This window comes from Gobio gobio (genome assembly GCF_949357685.1).
Source record: "Gobio gobio genome assembly, chromosome: 13".
Classification (NCBI taxonomy): domain Eukaryota; kingdom Metazoa; phylum Chordata; class Actinopteri; order Cypriniformes; family Gobionidae; genus Gobio; species Gobio gobio.
Genome location: NC_137106.1, coordinates 49658953 through 49668813, shown reverse-complemented (window position 1 = coordinate 49668813; position 9861 = coordinate 49658953).

Genomic DNA, 9861 nt, shown 5'->3' with positions numbered 1-9861 from the left:
CCTTCATTTAATGTACTCATATCACTCTCTTCCCCACTCCAATCTGAGTTACTACTTGTTCCTAGAGTGCTTGCCTTCCTTTTTTTCTTCAGATTATCTTTTTTATTTCCTACCTGCTGTTTCTTTCTATCTTTCTCCTGATCTCTTCCTCTTCCATCTCCTTCCTCCATCTCCGGTCCAGTCACAGTACAGCTGTGCCAAATCGCCGCAAAGTTGTATCGATCGCAGAACAAAATCGACCCTCCTTGCTGTTCTCCGCCCACCCATTCACCCACCTCCGCACTGGACTTCTTCTCTTCTTATTATTTTACGGCGGATCGCAAACAAATACGTGCATTACCGCCACCTATAGCAGAAATGGACCATTGACACTTCCTATATCTCTATACCCAACATAAATTCCCCTTATTTACCCGCATAGAGACATCATCGAATTTCATCCGGCGCTGCGTGTTCAGCTCCTCCGTCCACTCTCAGCCCCCATGACAGGAAAAAAACAAAACAAAAAAAAAACACCTATTTAAATACGCTTATTTAACCCAGTACTTCCCAAATAATCTACCAATAAATGTATTATATTCCTATCTGATTTTAATAAATTTTGAATATTCAACTTAACTCCTATATTATTTAATTCCTCCTTCAACTCTTTCCTTTCAACCATATATCTCCTACAGTACATTATTACATGTTCAACTGTTTCACTAACTTCACATAACTCACATAAACCTGTTGGATGCTTACTTATTAGGTGCAATGTACTATTCAATCTTGTATGCCCCAATCTTAGTCTTGTAATCATATTCTCTTCATTCCTACTCCTGCCTGATATTCTTCCCTTACCCACTGTTGACTGCACTGTTAAATGTTTCTGTTAATTTACACCCAAATTTCAACATGATTAACCTGTTATTTTTAATAACTGCGCCTTACTGTTAATTTTAGGAAATATATGTTAAATAACACCTCATTTTGTTATTTAACCGCAAAATCGAAATTTCATATGCAATGTTAGCTGTGCTTATTGTAAAAAAAAAAAAAGTTATTATTTATCAGTGGACAAAGTTAACAATTTAATTTATTTCTTTCTTTTTTTAGGTTGCTAAACAACGACTGATTCAATCAATAGTCGACGGTGCAATCCATTAACAAACTAAATATTGCATTTACTGAATGAAGATTAGACAAATTAAACACCTGATTTCTGCAAATGTTATCAAAAATAATCTTGCATAGCCTAGGCTATTCCACAGACAGAAATAATAAAGTTTGCGGTGTTTTCTGTGCATGCGCAAATGTGTTTGTTATCGTGGGTGAAATTTCCTTTTATTACCCTTAACTCCGGATTTTACGCGAGACGGCCTATACATTTAGTTGTATGTGTGTGTGTGTGTGTGTGTGTGTGTGTGTGTTGTTCTTCTTCTTTCTGAACACGGTGTAAATATCGGTATAACACGCAGCACGCTGGCAGGCGCCTTATATCTATTGGCGCCACTATCTGAAATAACATGTTCATACAGTATTTTTTTGCATTCTGGGCGGGAGCGTAGAAGAAGGCGGCATTTGAACCGGCAACGAACACGGAGATCCATGTCAGAAGATCGCGGTGGTTACATCGACCAAAATCACAATAATCCGGTGAGATTAAAGAGTTTCTTGAAAGTCATGCATAGTTTTAACATCTATCAGTGATGTTGATGTATACTAAACGCCACGGATTTAAACCACATGAAATGAGTAACTTAGCCAATGAGCCATGGTTTCAAGCTAGCAACATTTCGATAGTTTGCCCATTAATTTTAGAAACAATGCGCTTATTTTAATGTCCATTTATGTATACGATCTAAATCTATAAACAATATAGGCTAACGTTAGGCATATAACTTTTAAGTTGTAATTCCGTGGTCAAGTTTGTGTGGCATTCGTTGCCATGTGCACGTCTGGTTAAAGCAGACTCATCCTGAAAATCAAAGGGCCAACATAAATCTATTTACTGATAGCTGTTTATGATGCTAGATAGTTGGTCTAAGACTATTTGATAAATTAATGTCTGCTGCTTTTCTTTGATGTATTATAGCTGTTTGGGCTACCAGATATGTTGGTTAGACAATTTATGTGCAGGTTTTAACCTATCGATGTAAGTTAAATCCAGCAAAAACAGCTTCTAACGTTACCCGGCTAGTGCAGTATCTAGCTATGTGAACAGCTATTCTCTTTTAATTGCATTGGCATAGTGCTTTTTTTTTTTCTTTTTTTTTTTTGCTGTTTTGATTATCATTGAGTTGTAGATAAATGTTTACATTTGTTTTTTTTGTTGTTTTTTTTATTACAGATGCAGATGATGCAGGGTAATGTTTCCATCCCTGATCACACTGCTGTTCAAGATGCACGACCACAGATGTCAGCAATGAACATGAGATATTTCTGTGATTGGTCTGATCCATGTGTGCCTACATTTGTAAGAATTTACCTTTCAGTGTTTGCATTACAATAAAAAAGTTAATTTCAACACGGAACAATTTGTTTTCTTTCACTTAAGTGTTATCTGATGGATTATGCCTATTATTGTATTGACTCAAGCTAGAATATGTCTATAACAATCAGTACATGTTATATGCTAACCCTAATTAACAATATTTAATGGAAACAAAATAAATGGTGATTTAACAGGAAAATAATGGTAACACTGCTGCCAGTTGTTCCCTGTTTTTTCTATGATTTACAGTAAATTCCTGTTGAAAAACATTACGGGGAGTGCACTGTTAAAAAACATTAACAGGAATTAACCATTTAAATAACAGCAAAATAATGGTAACCCTGCTGCCAGTAATTTCCTGTTATTTAACATGGAAATAATTAACAGTGTGTATTTGATGCATATGTCTACCTTTTATTTCATTGTCCCAATACTGCTGCCATAATTTCAGAATATTCTTTTTAATAATGGATTTAATTTCTGACCTACTAAATAAAATCTGTATATCTATTATTTCTCATTCTATTGCCTTTTTTGCTAATGCATCCGCCTCCTCATTACCTCTCAACCCAATGTGAGCTGGAACCCACAAAAACTGTACGTCTAAATTAGCTTGTTTAATTGAATATAATTCTTGAGCTATCTCTATTACCATATCCTGTCTTGTTTCTTCCGCACTGGACTGCAAACACAAGTAGATTAATTAGGGAACAAACAAAAGAGGGTAACGAGGGAAGACAGGTGGGGCAAATTAACCAATAATCAGGAAACAAGGTGGGCGGGGTTAGACAATGGACACGAGCACATGGCACAAAGAAACATTTAACAAGACTTGTGCTCACACCAAACATGACATGAACAAGCAGCTAATGAGAACTCATCAGCTGCATGTTCACACAAAACATGACAACATGACGTAGCATGTAGCCAGTGAAAAAACACCAACCACGTGCTACACAACATGAGACAAAACATAACATGAAAGCACACAGCCGATGTAAACATGAACCGTGTGCTACACAGAACACAACACAGACAGAAGAGCACACGCTCACATGACAAAACAAACACGCGGAGCATGAATGTCTGAATCACAAAACTGAAATCCAAACTAGACCGAAGTGCTGGGATCCGAACACCCCGCCCGCACACAAAACACAAGGACAGAAGAGCACGCAGCTCGAGCATGCTCAAAGCTGCGCGCTCACACAAGACAAACAATACAGGAGTGTCAGGGCTCTGTCACAAAACCATGAATAAACTAGACAGAAGTGACAGAACCCTGACAGTGGATTGCTTTGTGTGTGTGGATCTCTTGCGTGCATTCGTGGATTGCTTTGTGTGTGTGGATCTCTCGCATGCATTCGTGAATTGCATTGTGTATGTGGATCTCACGTGCATTTGTAGATTGCTTGTGTGTGGATCTCTCGCATGCATTGTGGATTGGTGCGTGCGCGTGGATCTCTCGCGTGCATTTGTGGATTGGTGAGTGCGATCTCTCACGTGCATTTGTGGATTGGTGAGTGCGATCTCTCACGTGCATTTGTGGAAGGTTTAGATACTGTTTTCACTCCATACTAATCATTACAATGATCTGTGTGGCTGAATGTAATACTAGCTAAATAATAACACAAGCAGGGTTTTCCTGAGTTGTGATTTTTTTTCCCGGGCGATAACCTACGCAAGTTATATTGCAAGTGAGATGTTGAAGCAAATCATATGATTATCTCACCTTCCACATTTTAACAGGTGACCGCACTTGCGAATTTAAAGATTTCTAATAAATGAAGAAAATTAGGCTACTTGACTTGAGAACAAATAGGCCTACTCTAAATTAAATCAGTCTCGAACCACATGACTCGATAATGACTTTATAATAACTGTAATTAAATTTGTTTTTTTAATCATTACGACATTGACTAACTAGTATAGGCTACAAACGACAAGCCACGGAACCAGCGGCATCTGCGCCTCTGATCAGAGTTTACACGACTGCACGACGCTGTGCAAGCATGGAACAATTCAGGGGTAGAGGAGAATCTACGAATGTTGTTCGTTTGGATTTAAACACTTTGAAATGGATTCATAAAAAGAAATGTGGTGTAGGCTACGACTCGAGTATACGCACAATTTGCAACCCGAACATGACCGCCGCAACCTCGAACTTTATTCACCCACGTGTAAACGCGGTAGGCCTATAGGTATAATATCTAGAGATTATGAAGATATTTTGTATATGTAGCTTGTGTTTTATGACTGTCCTTAGATCCACTTTAGTCATTAATATGTAGTTTCAATAATGTGACCAATGTCAAACTTTAATTTAACTGTCATTTTTTCTTTTAAAATCTTTGCTTTAAACCTTTCACACGTAGGCTATTTAGTTTAGAATTTTCCAGCTAGTCAAGCAAAGTGAACGAAATAAGTCTCAAATTAAATTTAGTGTGTGTAGGCCTGTGTTTTCTCTGAAAAGAAGTGACAAAACGTCCTTTGAAACATTCTCAAAACAAAACAAAAATCATACATTATAATTTTACATACAAAATATTTGTATTATTGTTATTGTTTAATTTATAAAGTTATAGACTATTAATTCATTAACTGTGTAGGCTATTTATTAAATGAATGATTAATATAATTCTGCTATTTGTATAAATAAGGCTGTTCTATTATCATTTTTTTAAACCTGGTCTTTTTGTTCTGCCCATGTATAAGGTTGTGAGGATTTGTGTAAACTTTTTATAACTTATTGTTGAGGTTTACTATTTTTGTGAGTTGTACACTCTTCGCAGATTGGATTTTATTTATTACAGTTTTTCACTTCTGAAAAGTTAATACAAATTGTATTTGATTGTTCGGATTTAGCTACAGCAGTGAATAAATAAAGGCCAGACCCCCTATTTTGGGTCTGGCCTTGACGTGGCGAGGGGGCTTGCGTGTTCCAGTGACCCTGGAGAGCGATACCGTTGGGAGCTTGTTCCTGGTAGGGTCACCCTAGGCGGACCGGTCTACAGGGTAGGTTCCAGACAAACAAAGACCCCAGCATGTTGGTACGCTGTGAGGTGGCAGCCCCACCAGCCGACTATCCTGCGGAGTGCTAACAACCCACCAAGGAGAAACCTTTTTGTTACGACACCGATCAGAGAAAGTAGCCGGACTGCCCAACATGGTAACGGACCCCAGCCTGCCCCCGACCAACGAGTACGGATCAACTTTCGTCGCAGGACCCGAGTCGCCACATGGAATGTCTAGACACTCCTTCGCCCCGGAGCAGCCACCCTGCTGTCCCGAGAGCTCTGCCGCTATAGCATCTCCTTGGCAGGGCTCTGTGAAGTTCGATGGCACGGCAATGGCGAAACAACAGCAGGCGACCATTGCTACTTCTGGAGTGGCCCGAGAGACGGACAGGCCTTTATGGCGTGGCACTTGCCATCCTAAAGGCACTCCGCAAAACCCTCATCAGCTGGACTCCCCTGAGCGACAGATTACTGTCGGCCCGCCTTTTCCACCAACACGGCAAGATGACAGTAATTGTTGCTTATGCCCCCACCGATGTCGCTGATGAGGATGCGAAGGATGCCTTCTTTGACCAACTCCATCAGGCTGTTGGCCAAGCCTCACCACATGACATCACCATCTTTACCGATGGCAACGCCATCGAGCAGTGATCGGTCCACAGGCTCACCTGTCGGCACAACCTTTGCTGACAGGTCCACAAACGACAACGGTAACCGTCTACCCCTTCTCTGCCACCATAACAACCTCTGCATTGCTGATACCTGGTTTCCCTGGAAGCTTATCCATCACTGGACATGGTACAGCCCAGATGGCAGAACCAGGAAAGCGTTAGACCATATCCTCATCTCTCGACGCTGGAAGCCGTTTGTCACTGTCATGTGTACAGAGGAGCAGAGCTTGGCAACACAGACCATCGGCTGCTGGTGGCCCAGCTCAAGTTAAAACTGCGACCTAACCAGCACACCCACATCCACAGCACCTTTGATAACCTGGCTACCGACAAGGTGAACGACTGGCAGACCTTCAATGAAAGTGTCATCCAGTCAGCTCACAATGTCTTCGGATGCTTTCTAGCTTCCCCGAAAAAGCCTTGGATATCGGAGAGGACACTTAACATCATCGACCGGCGGCGTGAGGCCCGGCTCCGAGGTGACCTGACGGAGTATCAGCGACTGAACCGCCAGCGCAATGTGGCTATAGCCTTGGATAGGGAGAAGTTCTGGCAAGTAGAAGCTAAACATCTAGAGTCCGCGGCCAATAACAACAATATGAGCTGTGTCTTTAGTCTGCTGTGCAAAGCTCGTAATGGCCCACGCATCAAGACAGCCCTGGTGAAAGATTCTGATGGCAACCTTATAGCAACTGAAGCAAACTGCCTCGAACGCTGGAAAGAGCACTTCAGCCTCCTTCTGCAGCATGGTACCTCCCCGGCTGATCCCGCCATCTCATCGGCCGCTAACGCTGCAGCCCCCAGTGCTGTCTGTAGTACAGACCCTGTCACACCTGAGGAAGTCAGAGCCGCAGGAAAAACTTAACAACAGGAAAGCCCCCGGCATCTGTGCAATAACTGCGGAGATGCTAAAATCAGGCGGTGAAAGCATTGTCGAGTGGCTTACCCACATATTCAATGAGGTGTGGGAGACAGAGAGGCTTCCCAACGACTGGACTAGAGGAGTCATCTTGCCCTTCTGGAAACGTAAGGGTGACAGGCTAGTCTGTGGCAACCACAGAGGCATTACCCTTCTCTCCATCACGGCAGAGACTCAGACTGGTTTCCCATCTCCAGTGGCGTTCGCCAGGGCTGCGTGGCTGCTCCCGACCTCTTCAACTGCATCATTGACCATCTGATGTCCAGGGTTTGTGAGTGGGTCCCCGGAGTGTCCTTCGGCAGTTACACCCTGACTGACCTGGAGTACGCTGACGACACCATCCTGCTCAGCACGTCCCACAGCCAGCTGAGAGACGCTCTGGGCATATACAGTGAAGAGGCTGAGAAGCTTGGCCTCCAGGTGAGCTGGACGAAAACCAAGTTCATGTACGTCGTTGACAGACCGCATCCACCTTCCCTGCGGCTTGGCAATGACATTGTAGAGCCCGTCAAGAACTTTGTGTATCTGGGATCCATAGTGACAGACAACGGGGACCTAAAACCAGAGATTACCCGCAGAAGAGCCCTGGCTGCGTCAGCCCTGCAGTCTCTCTGGAAACCACTCTGGCGGCACCAGACCATCTCACGCAAGACGAAGCTTCGGATTTACAACTCAGCAGTACTCTCCTTCCTGCTTCATGGCTCGGAGACTTGGCCCTTAAATAAGACACTGGCTGCAAGATTAGATGGCTTTGATAGCAGGGCTCTCAGAACCATCGAGAACATCAGGTGGCCCCAGCGGGTTTCCAATCAAGTGCTTCGAGCCCACATGTGCCAGCCCAGAGCATCCTGCCTAGCTGCGCAACGTCGCACCCGCTGGTTCGGCCATGTCCTCCGCCTCCCTCCTGACCATCCGACGAGAGCCATTCTCCAGTTTGATCCGAGAGCCGCAGGCTGGAGACGACCACAAGGTTAACCCCTTACCCGATGGCTTGACGTCCTTGCGGGCGACCTCCAACAACATGGAGTTGCTGTGGAGGATGTAGAGCAGCTGGCACAAGACCGTCAGCACTGGAAACAACTGGTTCATCTGGTCAGCTCAACGCACAGGGATAGGACACCCCCCTACCCATTGCAGGAGCCAAAATAGAATAGATAGATAGATGCCCAGTGAATAAATGCCCAGTGTTTCCCATTCATTGATTTGTTTGTGGCGCCCCGTCACAATATCAACACTGACCGCCACAAATAGATATCAGAGCTCGATAAGGTTTTGTGTTCTTATTAAATCACAAACGCTGTCTGTTTGCGCTGCGCAAAGAGAAGTATGCACTTCGCTCACGCGATTAGCGTCTCGGATCACAGTAAATTGTTACATGCTACCTGGCTCATGGCAGCGTAACACAACGGGGAGGCCACGCTCAACTCGAGTTGACTCAAAAATATGCTTATTTAGAGAGGAAACACATAATAAACTAACAAACAAAAGTAACAATAACACAAAAACTGGTGCTGGGGAGAGATCAAGTCCAAATTAAATCAGGAACCCAGACGCAGATCCCATGCTCTTTCGAAAGACGGATCCTTTTATCAGTCCACTCATTATAGGTAACCTGTTACACCTGTAACTCAACTCCACCCTGCAAAACACAAAGACGAACAAAGACACAACAGAATCTAGAACGCCACCTAAAGGCGACCAGGTTCAGTTTTGGGAAAACATGTTACCCTTACCCGTAACACCTCCCCCTCAAGACAGAGACTATTTGAAGTCTCTGTTCCAAACCCCAAAATTATTCTCTCCAAATACCAAATATAAATTATCCAAATATAAATTAAATTAACCAAATCAAAAATACTCAATAATCAAAAATAATTCTCCAAATAACCAATAAATCCAAAAAATAAATCCAACCATACAATCACCTTTCCTTTTTTTTTTTTTTCACTCGTTAAAAGATTTCCCCCAATTTCCCCAAACCACCCGGCCCTCTTCAACATCAAGCCAGTTGACCAACGAGAGCAGGACATCTGGAAAAAAATGAAAGAAAAACAGCAGAAAGGCAATTTAAATTTCTCTAAACGAACGAGACAACGCATCCGCCACAATATTGTTAACTCCACGAACATGTCTGATATCCAAGCAATACAGCTGGAGAAACAACGCCCAGCATATTAGGCGCTGATTCTGAGAATGCAAGGAGTGCAAAAATGTAAGGGGATTATGATCCGAAAATACCACAATGGGTACTGTCCCCCCACCCACATACACGTCAAAATGCTGCAAGGCCCATATCAACGAAAGTGCTTCCTTTTCAATAGTCGAATAGTTTACTTGATGGCAATTAAACTTCTTTGAAAATAAACTTACAGGTCTATCAATTCCAGCATCATCTTTTTGCAAAAGTACTGCACCAGCACCGACCTGGCTGGCATCTACATACAACTGAAACGCCCAATCCCACCACGGTGCAGTCAAAACAGGCGGTGTATTCAACAGAAACTTGACGTTTTCAAACACATCTTGGCAATCAGAGGACCATTCAAACTTTACTTTGGCCTTCAGGAGATTAGTTAACGGGGCCATCACGGTTGAAAAATTAGAGCAAAAATTGCGGTAGTAACCTACTGCAAAAACCGCATTAATTATTTTTTGGTGGTGGGAGACGGGAACTTATCGATGGCTTCAACCTTAGCACGCACTGGGCGCACTTGACCCTGCCCAATCACTTTCCATAGATTTAAATCAGAGTCGATACCTGTATTCGAGTCCCAGCAC